The sequence below is a fragment of the Chrysemys picta genome, chromosome 4, assembly GCF_011386835.1.
Source record: "Chrysemys picta bellii isolate R12L10 chromosome 4, ASM1138683v2, whole genome shotgun sequence".
In the NCBI taxonomy this organism is placed as follows: domain Eukaryota; kingdom Metazoa; phylum Chordata; order Testudines; family Emydidae; genus Chrysemys; species Chrysemys picta.
This window is the reverse complement of record NC_088794.1, coordinates 133300484-133312985: the sequence shown is the minus strand read 5'-3', so window position 1 is coordinate 133312985 and position 12502 is coordinate 133300484. Positions and strand designations below refer to the sequence as shown.

General features: G+C 47.9%; 1 protein-coding gene across 5 annotated transcripts in view; it reads right to left on the bottom strand.

Moving 5' to 3' along the window:
• PPP2R5C (protein phosphatase 2 regulatory subunit B'gamma) overlaps positions 1-12502 on the bottom strand; it is a 178263-nt gene that overhangs the window by 31057 nt on the left and 134704 nt on the right. The window lies entirely within an intron of this gene.

Genomic DNA, 12502 nt, shown 5'->3' with positions numbered 1-12502 from the left:
TTGCATCCAGGACGAGAGGCATTTCCATTTAGCTAGGTAACATTTCCTAGTCGAATCCTTTCTGCTATTGCAGATGATGTCTCACATGGCTGAAGAGCATGCATGTTCTAGGTATGATGGCTATCCAAATACCACGCCCTGAGGTGGAGTGGTTGTGGATTGGGGTGTTTGATCCTCCCATTGCACTGGGTCAGGAGCTCAGGGAACTAGAACTGTCAGGGCCAGAAAGGGGTGATCAGGATGACTGTCACCCTGTTCTGCTGGAACCTGCATAGCACTCATGGCAGAAGTGGCAGCGGAGGGAAGGCATAGTTGAGCTGGTCTGACCAGGAAAGGAGAGCATCACCCTGGAAGTGGCAGCCTATGGCTCCTCTGGAGCAACACGTGATGCACTTGTTGGCCTGGGAAGTGAATAGATCTCTTGTTTGGGTTCCCCATCATGTGAAAATGTCATGCAGCACCATGTCATGAAGTTCCCACTTGTGGTCAATTGTAAAATGTTTGCTGAGGGAATCAAAGTGCATTCTGTGTCCCTGGAAGGTAGGCTGCAGATAGAGTCATCTGCTGATGCACCAGTTCCAGAGATTGACTGCTTCTGCACACAGGGAGGCAGATCTCGCTCTCTTGCTTGCTGGTGTAAAAGACCATCCTAGCGTTGTCTGACATTATCAGGATGTGGTGAAAGCGAAAGAATGGAAGAAAGGATTCACACACCTTCCTTACTGCCCATAATTCCAGGACACTGATGTGAATTCTGTACTCTCAAGATGTCCAGGCTCCTTGTGCTGTGTGGTTGCCCATATAGGCTCCCCAACCTAGCAGGGAAACATCCATAGCGATTGTCTTGGCCAGCGAAGAGGGGAGAAAGAAAGTCCCCACGCATATGTGATGAGGATTTGTCCACCACAGAAGGGAGGATGGTATCTTGGCAGGAACTATCAGTGTGAGATTCATGGAATGACAGCTTGGGGAGTGAACTGAAGGTAGTCATACTTGAGGTGGAGTCTTGCAAATGGAGTGACGTGCACAAAGCCATGTGGCCAAGTAGGGACAGACATGTTTTGACTGTTACCAAAGGGTTGCTCGCAATGTGACCTATGATATCGTTCATGGTCTGAAAACTGTGAGCAAGTTCACCCCTGCGGTGATAGCGTTCAAGGTTGCCCCAAAGAAGTCCAAAGATTTCATGGGAGTAAAACCAGATTTTTGTAACGTTTACACTGACTCCCCATTGAGGAAAAGAGGTGGAGCATCACAGATGTTGACGTATAGGCTTTTTGGTGAGATTTGGTGGTGAGGAACCAGTCGTCGAGGTATGGGAAAGTGAGGAGGCCATGACATCTGATGTGAGCTGCTACCACTGAAAATACCTTGGTAAAGACTATGGGGGCGGTAGCTATTCTGAAGGATAGTACTGGAAATGGTCAGAGCCCACCATAAATCTGAGAAATTGTCTGTGGGCAGGAGCTGTGACCACATGCCATTTTTTCTAAAAATTGAATTATTGCTGCCTACATGACTGAAATTTGAGTTTGTGAATGAAGTGGTTGAGGTGGCAGAGGTCAAGGATTGGTTTCCACCCAACCTTCTTCTTGGATATGAGGAAGCAGGTCAAGTAAAACCTGTAACCTAATACTGTGGAGAAACATGCTCTATTGCTCCATGCTGCTATAAGGAGTTCACCTCCTGAGCGAGAATACTGTCATGAGAGTGGTCCCCGAAGGGGGTTGGGAAGGGAAGTTTTGGATGAGGTAGAGTTACAAACTCAATCATATAGCCAGCACCCATGTGTCCATCGTTATCATGCTCCAGGTATTGAAAAAGAGTGCTAAGCGATCCCCGGAGCACAGGAGTCAGGAGGTGTTGGGCTCAGCAATTCACGGCTCTCAGGCTTGGATCAAAAATATTACTGGGTTGCGGGGTGGGATTGGGATGTTGAGACCCGTATGGAAGGAACATGGAAGCAGGACATTTGAATCTTCTGCCTTTTATGAGCTGGTTTGTAGGGTCTCTGATGGTAGAAACGTTGAGCTCTATACCTTGATGGGGTTGATTGGCAATGTAACTTCCTCTTAAGGGAAGGTGTGTATACATCCAGTGATCGAAGGGTAGCCCTAGAGTCCTTCAGGATGTATAGGGACTCATCCGTGTACTGACTGAAGAACTGAGATTCATTGAAGGGGAGGTCCTCAATGGTATTCTGGGCCTCCCTGGAGAATGCTGAGGCACAGAGCCAGGACTCCCCCTTTGCATAAGAATGATGGTAGCCATGGCTCTGAGGTTGCCTTGACTGCAGATTGGAGGGTGATTCTGGCTATTAACTTTCCTTCCTTTATTAGAGCTTGGAAATGAGAATGATCCTGCTGTGGGAGGCTGTTGGCAAAGTCCTCAAACTTAGCATAGTTCAGGAAATCATATTTAGCCAATAGCGCTTGATAGTTGGCTATCGTGAACTGAAAATTGGAGGACAAGAAAACCTTCCTCCCCAGTAGATTTACATGTTTATCCTCCTTGCCTGCAGGAATAGATCTGGGGTGTTGTTGCCTGAACCCTTCTAAAGTGGCCTGAACCACCACCGAATTGGGAGCTGGGTGAGAGAATAAGAATTCTGAACCCTTAGCCAGGACATCTCTCCGTCCTTTTTTGGGTAGGAGTGCAGGTGGAAAGGATGTACCACATTGTTCTAGCCAGCTCCAATATGGCCTCATTTACAGGGAAGGCTATTCTTATAGGTCTAGAGGTGTGGAGGATGTCAAAGAGCTTGTGCTGGAGTCCCCTGTAGCCTAATCTAACCGTAAAAGATACTTAACACTACTAAATCTATAAAAGTTATTAAAAACTATGAATTATTTAATTAATATTGTTTTTCAGAACGACGTCAAAGCTGAGGATACTAAAGGTTTCAACCTGGACTATGCAGCTGTGAGAAGGAGACCTGAAGAGGTGGTTGGTTCACCCCACCCTTTATCGCCGTAATCAAAGGCACAAGGCAAGCAAGAGCACATGTGCGGACCAACAGACACTACTTTCAAATTCTCTGACTCCGGGCGTATGATGCACACGTGTAATCCACAGTGGAAAACAACAGGGACCATCGCTCAAGGAAGAAGGGGACCACCAGCAGACCAGGGTCAGCAGGACTAAAGAGAAAAAACCCTGCAACACTGCACCTAGCCACAAGGTGGCATAGCAGTTGGCAAGTCATTTTGCCACATGAGGGGGAGGGAGAGGACGAGGGGGTCCTGACAGGCTGGGGTGAGACTACGGACTCGTTGAACAATCAATCAGGAATCTCCTAAAACTGCACTCTTATGGATTGATACTCTTGGTGGGAGGACGGACAGATATTACACTTGGAGGGGGTATGAGCTTTCCTGGGGCAAAACAAGCAAGCGTCATGGTCATTGCCTACCAGGAAGACCCGGGAGCAGACCATGCAGATCTTGAATTCTGAGGTCTTGGTCATACTAGGCATCCCATACAGTGGTGAGAGGGCACCTCAGGCCCCTGGACCCTAAAACTAACTCTAAACTATCAAACTTATCTAAGAACAGGTAAAACTATTTACACTAGACAAAGAATGCTAGATAAAGCAGTGGACACTGAAGGGTTAGGGTTCAGACTATGGGTGGTAGAAAGATACTGGACTAGCAGTCGTTCCACACATCCCCTAATAACCTTGGTTCAGAGCACAAGGAGTACAAAGGTGCAGGCGTGGTCTGACAGACACTGCTAGTGAAAAATCTTCTGGTCTCAGGCACATAAACCATATGAACACGTTGAGTGGACTACACATAGAGACCATCACTTGAAGAAGAACCGAAGGAGTCTTGTCCCAAACAGTCAGTGATCAGGCATGTTGCTGTATCATGGAAATTACTATTCCCAGACTAACACGTGTTACTCAGCTGTGAAGGTTAAAAAGTGCTACTCCAAACATGAACAGTTACAGACATTTAAAAGAATAGTGTGAAAGTCATCATCAAAGGGTAAAGTAAGTAATTCTGATGCCAAACAATCATTAATACACTCATAAGCTGGAAATTTCTGTCTGTGCAATACTAACATAACTGGCTCCAATCTTTGCTTTTTTGTTGCTTTCATACCTAGGACCTGATCCTGAAAACCCTTACTCATGGGATTCCAAGATGAGGCCTCTAAATTGTAAGATGTTATTTTTGGATGAAAGACATAAGAAGTTCACAGGTGACTGCTGTAACTATACATGTGACTTTTCAATGCCAAAACTGATAAAACTATATTATCACCGCCATCTCATATCTTCCTTTCATCATACTCATCAAAGGTTTAGGCAGGCCATAAAACATGTAAGATAAAACCATAAATTTGGAAAACACTGGGTTTTTTGGGGAAGATTATACACAAAGACTGAATTTTTAATACTTATAGAACTGTTGTCACATTAATTATATCAGCTCTTGTAACAGTTACAGGCACCTTCTAAAACTTAAAAAGAGTCTCAAAGAACAGGAAAGATGGGTTTCTGTATGTGTTGCTTCAGTTAGGAATGACGTAGGGCAGTTTGCTCAAGCCTTTTTGATGAAGAATAATGCATTCTAATGATTTTGATCACTAAATAATGAGATGAATGCTTTTATTATGGATGAAGATTTTTTTCTGATGTTTCTGTCTCCAATCATCAATAAAGAGGCACAGTTCAGATTTTTTCAGTCTGTGGCAGTATGTTAATGAATTATGTATTAAGTTTGGTGTCAGAAATTATTTTCTTAATATTAGCTAAGGGTTTTCATGTTATTAGAGGTTTGTTTTCAACTAATGTGCAGTTATACATGACTGGAATAGCGTTCCTCAACGTCAAATGTTAGATAATCTCTTTGGGAATTTCCACTTTTTTTTTTTTATAAACTAATAAGTTTCTATATTTGTATTTTGTAATTTAATATAAAAAAAGTATGGCAAAGTGTGTGAGGTGGAAGGAGAGGAGCAACACATTTTTTTTGCCTGTGTGACAGAGAATAGGAGAGTAGCTGAGCCAGCACTCTGGTCACTGCAACTCTAATTAATTAATTCTAGAGCAGATCTTATTAAGAAGAGCTGTGCCTAACTGATGGGCTGAGGAGAACTAAGAGACTAACTAGGCCACCAGACCGATGATACAAAAGGCACAGGAAAGAAGTGGGAAAAGAGGGAAGGAGAACGAGAAAGGGAGAGAAATTGCTCTCCCTGCTTGCCTCAGGTGCAGAGGGCTCCCCAAGACTATAGGAGTGAGGCTATATAGTGCATAAGGGTGGTGGAAAATAATATTGTAAATAAACTGCACCAGGTGTTTTATCAGCAAAAAGGACCGAAAGCGGTTTGTGGACTTCAACGGAGGCAGGAGCAAGTGGGCCCTGCCACAGGATAGCACCCTAGAAACAACTACTACTTTGCCACCCTCAATCTCTGCTATTCATATCTACAGATATCAATGAGAAACACACCTGTGCTTCATTTAAAAACTTGCTTTCTTTCCCCTCTGCCCTTTATTTCATTCTGCATATTTTGACCTTTTTCTAAAAATAAACAGCAAATTAAAAATATTTATCTTTTCCACTTATCTTTTCCTCATCAGATTCACAAGGTTCTTTTTACCCTGTGCATATATTCTCTGTCTCTCTCCCCTTCCCTTTCTGCATCACAGTCCCCTCTCCAGTTCCACCTCTCCTCTCCCTTCTAGCTTTAGTTTCCCTCTCCAGTTCCTGCTGCAATTAGATAATAATAGCAAATACTATGTGGAAGTATTCTGCATAAGGATAAAGATGCCCAATCCCTCTCTCCTGGGAAATGCCTCAAATTAAAACCTTCAATTTCTAAATATTAAGAAAACCATTTGTGTGTGCTGAGATTGCGTGGCCAAAAAACCATGAGATTAAGGAGGAAAATAATTTTTGACAAACATCTTTAAGCTTGTACTTACCAAAGTATCAGAAAATATTCATACTAAATTTTAATAAAAATTTGCCAACAAATTGTTTATTTCAAGCAAAAGTTAACAAGAGGGTAGACCTCTTGAGCGGAGCCTAGCAGCTGAGCCAAATTGCCTGAAGCTTTTTTTTAGTGTGGTTAAATATTCACTAGAGAGATAGTGTATGCACCATAGATTGTTAGTATTATATAAAATTGGGCCATTACTATTAGTGTGGATGGAGTAATATCTTCTTTCAAAATTAACATACATAACAGAAAAATAGGCGTTTTTGTACTGTACAATGAGTAAAAAACAGTTACCCACCTTTTGTAACTGCTGTTCTTTAAGATGTGTTTCTCACGTCCATTCCATTGTAGGTGTGTGCGCGCCCACGTGTGTGGTCGGAGACTTTTGCCTTAGTGGTAACTGTAGGGCCGACTATGGCGCCCATTGGAGTGACGCACTCATGCCGCGGTATATCAGGCACTGCTAGCCCTGCACCCTCTCAGTTCCTTCTTGCCGACAACTCCAACAGAGGGTCAGGAGGGCAGGAAATGGAATGGACATGAGCAACACATCTCAAAGAACAACCATTACAAAAGGTGGGTAAACGTTTTTTCTTCTCCGAGTGCAGACATGTCGATTCCATTGTAGGTGACTCAAGCAGAATCCAAAGAGGTGGGCTCGGAGTTCACAAGATTGCAGATTGGAGTACTGCTCTGCTGAAACCAGCGTCATCTTGAGCTTGCTGGGTCAGCACATAGTGCAAAGCAAAGATGTGGACGGACGACTAGGTTGCGGCACAGCAAATTTCCTGGATCGGCACCTGAGCAAGGAAGGCTGCCGATGACACCTGCGCCCTAGTCAAGTAAGCTGTCATGATCGCTGGCAGGGGCACTTTCGCCAGCTCATAGCAGTAGTGGATGCAGGCCATGATCCAGGATGAGATTCTCTAGGTGGACTTACGGAACAGCTTTGTTCTATCTATGTAGAAGACCATCGCCCATCTGATGTCCAGGGTATGCAGCCTGTATTCCTCATCCGTTGTATGAGGCTTTCGACAAGGGCCTGGTAGGTATATGTCTTGACCAGCATGGAACTGGGAAACGACCATGGACAGAAAAGCCAGGTGTGGACGCAGCTAGACCATGTCCTTATAGAAGGTACCTTTTAGAAGGTATAAGGAGGTTCCGACATGAGTGCCCTGATCTCGGACACCCTACACGCTGAAGTTATGGTGACCAAAAAGGAGACCTTCCAGGAGAGAAGCAGGAGGGAGCAGGAAGCCAAGGGCTCAAAGAGGGGCCCCGTGAACCTCAACATCACAAGATTCAGGTCCCAAGGAGGGACCAGGTCCCGGACACGTGGGTAAAGGCACTCCAGACATTTCAGGAACCATTCCTTGAAACAGAGGGCAGAAGGTGAAAATGGCCGCCAGGTGTACCTTGACCAAAGATAGCAACAGTTCCTGGAGCTTAAGGTGCAGCAAATAGACCAGGATGTCTTGCAATGGGACCTCTTCTGGACAAATGCAGCAATCCAAGGCCCAACACAAGAACCGTTTCACTTTGCCACGTAGGTAGCCCTGGTGGAGAGTTTCCTGCTGCCCAGCAGGACCTGCTGGACACCAGCAGAACACCACCGTTCTTTCCCACTTAGCCATGTAGTACCCAGGCCATCAAGTGCAGTGCCTTCGTGTTTGGATGCAATAGATTGCTGTGGTTCTGGGACAGCAAATCTGGCCAAAGAGGTAGCTGCAGCGGGGTGGCTGCCAAAAGGCTCAGCAGCATGCCAAACCAGAGTTGACGAGGCCATGCTGGGGCTATGAGGATGACCATTGCTTTGTCTTGCTTCATCTTTAGCAAGATCGTGTGGATTAACGGTATCGGCGGGAAGGTGTACAGCAGGGCTCCCGACCATGGGATCAGGAAGGCGTCCGACAGGGAGCCCTTGTCCCTGCCCTGCAGAGAACACATGGCACTTTCTGTTCTGCCTGGACGTGAACAGGTCCACCTGGGGAGTTCCTCACCTGTGGAAAACTAGGCTGATGGTCTCCGGATGGAGCGACCATTCGTGGCAAGTTGAGAAAGTCCTGCTGAGGTGATCTGCCAGGACGTTTTTGGTTCCGGGCAGGTGGGCAGCTACTAAATGAATGGCATGCAGCACACAAGTCCCAGAGGCTGAGCGCTTCCTGACAAAGGGCTGAAGACCTGGTGCCCCCCTGCCTGTTGATGTAATACATCACAACAGTATTATCCGTCAGGACCTATACCTGATTGCCTTCCAGGTGGGGCAAGAAAGCCTGGCAGGCCAGGTGAACTGCTCTGAGATCCCTGACATTGATATGAAGGGATAGGTCATGTTGTAGCCAGCGGCCCTGGGTGTTTGAGCTCGCCCAGATGGGCTCCACAACCCAGATCTGACGCGTCTAAGACCATGGTGAGCGACAGAGATAGGGTCGCGAAGAGGACTCCTTGCAGTACCGACCTGGGATCCCGCCACCAGTCCAAAGACCAGAGGACATGGCTCAGCACCATGACCACTCGGTCCAAGGGGTGCTTGCTGGGAATGTAGACCGAGGCCAGTCACGGTTGCAGAGGCTTTAGATGAAGCAGGGTGTGGTTGACCATGTATGTTCACGTAGCCATGTGTCCTATAAGTCACAGGAACGTGTGGGCTGTGCTGAGCAATTGGCTCTTTATGAGGGAGATCAAGTCAATCATAGCCTGAAAACGTGTTTCCAGCAGGAAGGCCCATGCCTACGTAGAGTCGAGAACAGCTCTGATAAACTCTATGCGTTGGACTGACGTTAATGTGGATTTTTCTGTATTTATTAACAGGCCCAGGTCGCTGCAGGTGGAGCGCACCAAATAGAGGCTCTTTTACACCTGCTCCAGAGACCTGCCCTTGATGAGGCAGTCGTTGAGATACTGGAAGATCTCGACCCCTCGATGCCTCAGGTAAGCTGCCACCGGCGCCACGCATTTTGGGAACACCCTGGAGCCCAGGACAGGCCAAAGGGTAGTGCCATGAACTGGAAGTGGCGCCCAGCCACTATGAAATGCAGGAAACTCCTGTGTCCTGGGACTATGGGGACATGAAAGTGTCCTTTAAGTCGAGAGCGGCATATCGGTCCCCAGGATCCAGGGAAGAGATGATGGAGGTCAGGGAGACCATGCAGCACTTCAACTTCTTGAGAGACTTGTAGAGGCCCCGCAGGCCTAGAATGGGTCTGTGGCCCCCTTTCACTTTCAGGTTTAGGAAGTAGCGGGAGTAGAATCCTCTTTCTTCCATGTCCCAAGGAACCTCCTCCACAGCCCTCAAGATTAGGGGCTTCTCGACTTCCTGAACTAGGAGTTGCTCACGAGAAGGGTCCCTTAAGAGGGATGGGGAAGTGGGGGGGTGGGTGGGAGAGAGGGGAGGCCAGAAATTGCAGGGTGTAGCCCCGAGCCACTATGTCCAGGACCCAGCAGCCTGACATAACCCAAACCAGGCCGAGTGGTAGGGGAAATGGTGGTTGAGGAAAAGACAGGAAGGATCTGGGCAGTTGACTGGTGAGTCATTCCCGAGCACACCCTCAAAATGAGCGCTTCTGGCCCCCTTGGTGCTTCTCCTGGCCAGGCTGTGTAGGAGACCGGGACGACAAAGAGCGGTGGTGGTTAAACCCGACGTCCAGTTTCCTTGCAGGCCCTTGTTGAGGATGCCACTGTCGAGGTGGTGGAAAAGGCCATAACGGCTGTCTCAATGCCTGAGGAGTGTGCATCCCCAGAGAGCAGAGGGTCGCGCATGTGTCCTTCAGGCCGTGCAGATGCGCATCCGTTTGGTTGGAGAACAGGCTGTCACCATCAACTGGGAGGTTCTGAATAGAGGCCTGCATCTCTTGGAGCCAGGAACCGTGCTGCATGACCACCGCTAAAGCAACCACTCGGGCAGCTGAATCGTCCACATTCCAAGCTATCTGGAGGGAGCACCGAACTGCTGCAGTCCCCTCCTCCCTCCACCAGGATCGTTAACTCCTGGACCATCTCCTGGGACATGGAGTCCTTGAACTTGAGGAGAGAGTCCCACAAGTTAAAGTTATAGTGACCCAAAAGGTTCTGGGGGTTCGCCACCCGAAACTGGAGGCTGGCCGTAGAATAAATTTTGTGACCAAACAAATCCAACCTCTTGGCCTCCTTACTTTTAGGGGTGGAACTGGTGGGCCGACATGACCAATGATCCCAGTGGCAGGTGGGTGTACAAGTAATCAAACCCCTTTGCAGGGATGAAATACTTCTTTTCTGCCCTCTTAGAGGTAGGCGGGATGGAGGACAGGGTTTACCAGATGGTTTTGGCAATGTTCAGGACCCCCTTGTGTACTGGGAGCGCGACGCAGGCTGGGGCGGATGCCGAGAGCACATTAAACAATGTGTCCGTCTGCTCCTCTATCTCCTCCACCTTGAGGCCCAGGTTGGAAGCGACGCTGCGGAGCAGTGCCTGAGGCTCCCTAAAATCATCTAGCTTCAGGGGGCCCGTCACCGCCTCATCCAGAGAGGAGGAGAATGATTGGACGACCAGGAGAGGTCTGGCAATGTCCTCACACGTCGGAGAGGGTGACTTTGGGGTGGGTACCGGCTCCTCACCTGTGGCAGCTGCTAGAGCATCCTGCACTGAACCCAGTGCTGTGGAGGCCAACTTCGGCATGTCTGACGCGGTGACCAAGGGTTGGCAGGAGTGGGGCAACAGTATGACGGGAACGCCTCAGGCATTCCAGTAAGGCCATTGGGTCAGCCACTGGCCCTGCCGCTGGGTCAGAACTGATGCCGCGGACGCACCCTCTGGAGCCCAATCACGATGCTGTCTGGGCGAGTGGCTGAACTGCGCTTTCCGAACTGTAGAGTCATCACTCTCCGGTGACCAAGGTGGGGCTGTGGAGGCTTGGTTCTGGTGGCTCACCATTGCTGCCAGTGATCAGTGCCAGGAACAGTCCGACCGGTGCCGGGAGTAGGGCTGCGTTGGGGAGCGACCAGGAGATCTTGGCGATGATGACCGACAACGTGATGAAGACCAGTGCCAGGGAGATCATCGACACCAGGGTGAGCTCCAGCGCAAAGTCAGAGATCGTGAGCGTCGCGCCAGAGAAACTGGGCTGACGCAGAGACCAAGAACATGGTGACCTAGGGCTCTGTCTTGGCTCTGGAGACCGGTGGCGCTTGCTTGTTTTGTGTGAGGCCTTGCCAGCGGGCTTGCACTCACGGAGAGCCTTACCCGGTTTCATTGCCGCCTGCAGTGCCACCTGTGGCGGAGGCACTTTTAGCTCTCCAGGCGCTTGGGGCTCAGAGGGCGTTGACTGCACCGTTGGTTTGGGCCCTTCACCGTTCCCTGAAGTCGGTGGCAGGTTCTTTCGGGGGGATGAACTCCCATAGTTGACGCGCTGGGTGCTGGTTCAGGCTTTGCCCGGTCCAAAGCTGGACGTTTTGCAGCGCTGCATCAGGAGGGGCATGAGGCATATGTTGCGCTCTCTTTGTGTCAGAGGACGAAAGTTCTGGCAGATGCAACAGCGCTCCTTTATGTGGGATTCCCCGAGGCTCTGTAGATAACTGTTGTCCGGGTCACTAACAGGCATAGGCCTGTTACACAAAGGACAGGGTTTGAAACCTGGAGAGCGGGGTATGCCCCACCTGGGGCAAAGTCCCCGCTGGGACACTATCTAACCGAACACTTAACAGGTACTTAACTAACAAATGATTAAACTATTTACAGCTAGAAGAACAAGGCTAAGAGAAGAGAAGCAAGGGACAGAGGTGCTCTGACTGACCACCACAGATGGTAAGAAGGAACTGAGAGGGCACAGGGCCAGCGCACCTGATATACCGTGGCATGAGTGCGGCACTCCAGAGAGCGCCACAGCTGGCCCTACGGGAACCGCTAAGACAAACATCTCCAACGACCGCGCACGTGGGTGCGCGCACACCTACAATGGAATCAATATTGAATGTCAGGACAAGTAATATGATAGTTCAGTATTATAAATATTAGAGAACTGCATACATTTTTACTCAGAAACTGAATTGTCATAATATGCAATAATGTCCTTAGTGCAGCCTTATAAATTGTTATGAAAATTTACTAGCAGGTGCAAAATCTACTTGCTCACCTTCACCATGATAATAACGGGAGGAAATATTTTATTTCCTTCGGGTGAGTGAGCGAGCAACTAGAATACAACGTTGATTTAGCACATATAACAATTATGTGAGGTGATTAAAATGCTAAGCTTTCTAAAATGAATATGCATTCTTCTCAGATATTTTATTTTGATTAATGTTGTTTTAAATATGTTAATTTTACTAATGGACATTGGCTCCGTGAAGTAAAAATAGCTCACTGTACCGGGGGGGGGGGGGGGGGAACCAACTGTATCAGCTTAGTGAGCAGCTCATTCCAGGGATTGTTCAAACAATTTTAAAAATACATTTTATTAATTAGAAATTTAAAGAACTTTGCTCTTAATAATAAAATCAATCTATTACCTTGGAATGATTTTTAGGTGTAACAAACATTATAAACAGTGCAAATCAAAATGTTATTAAT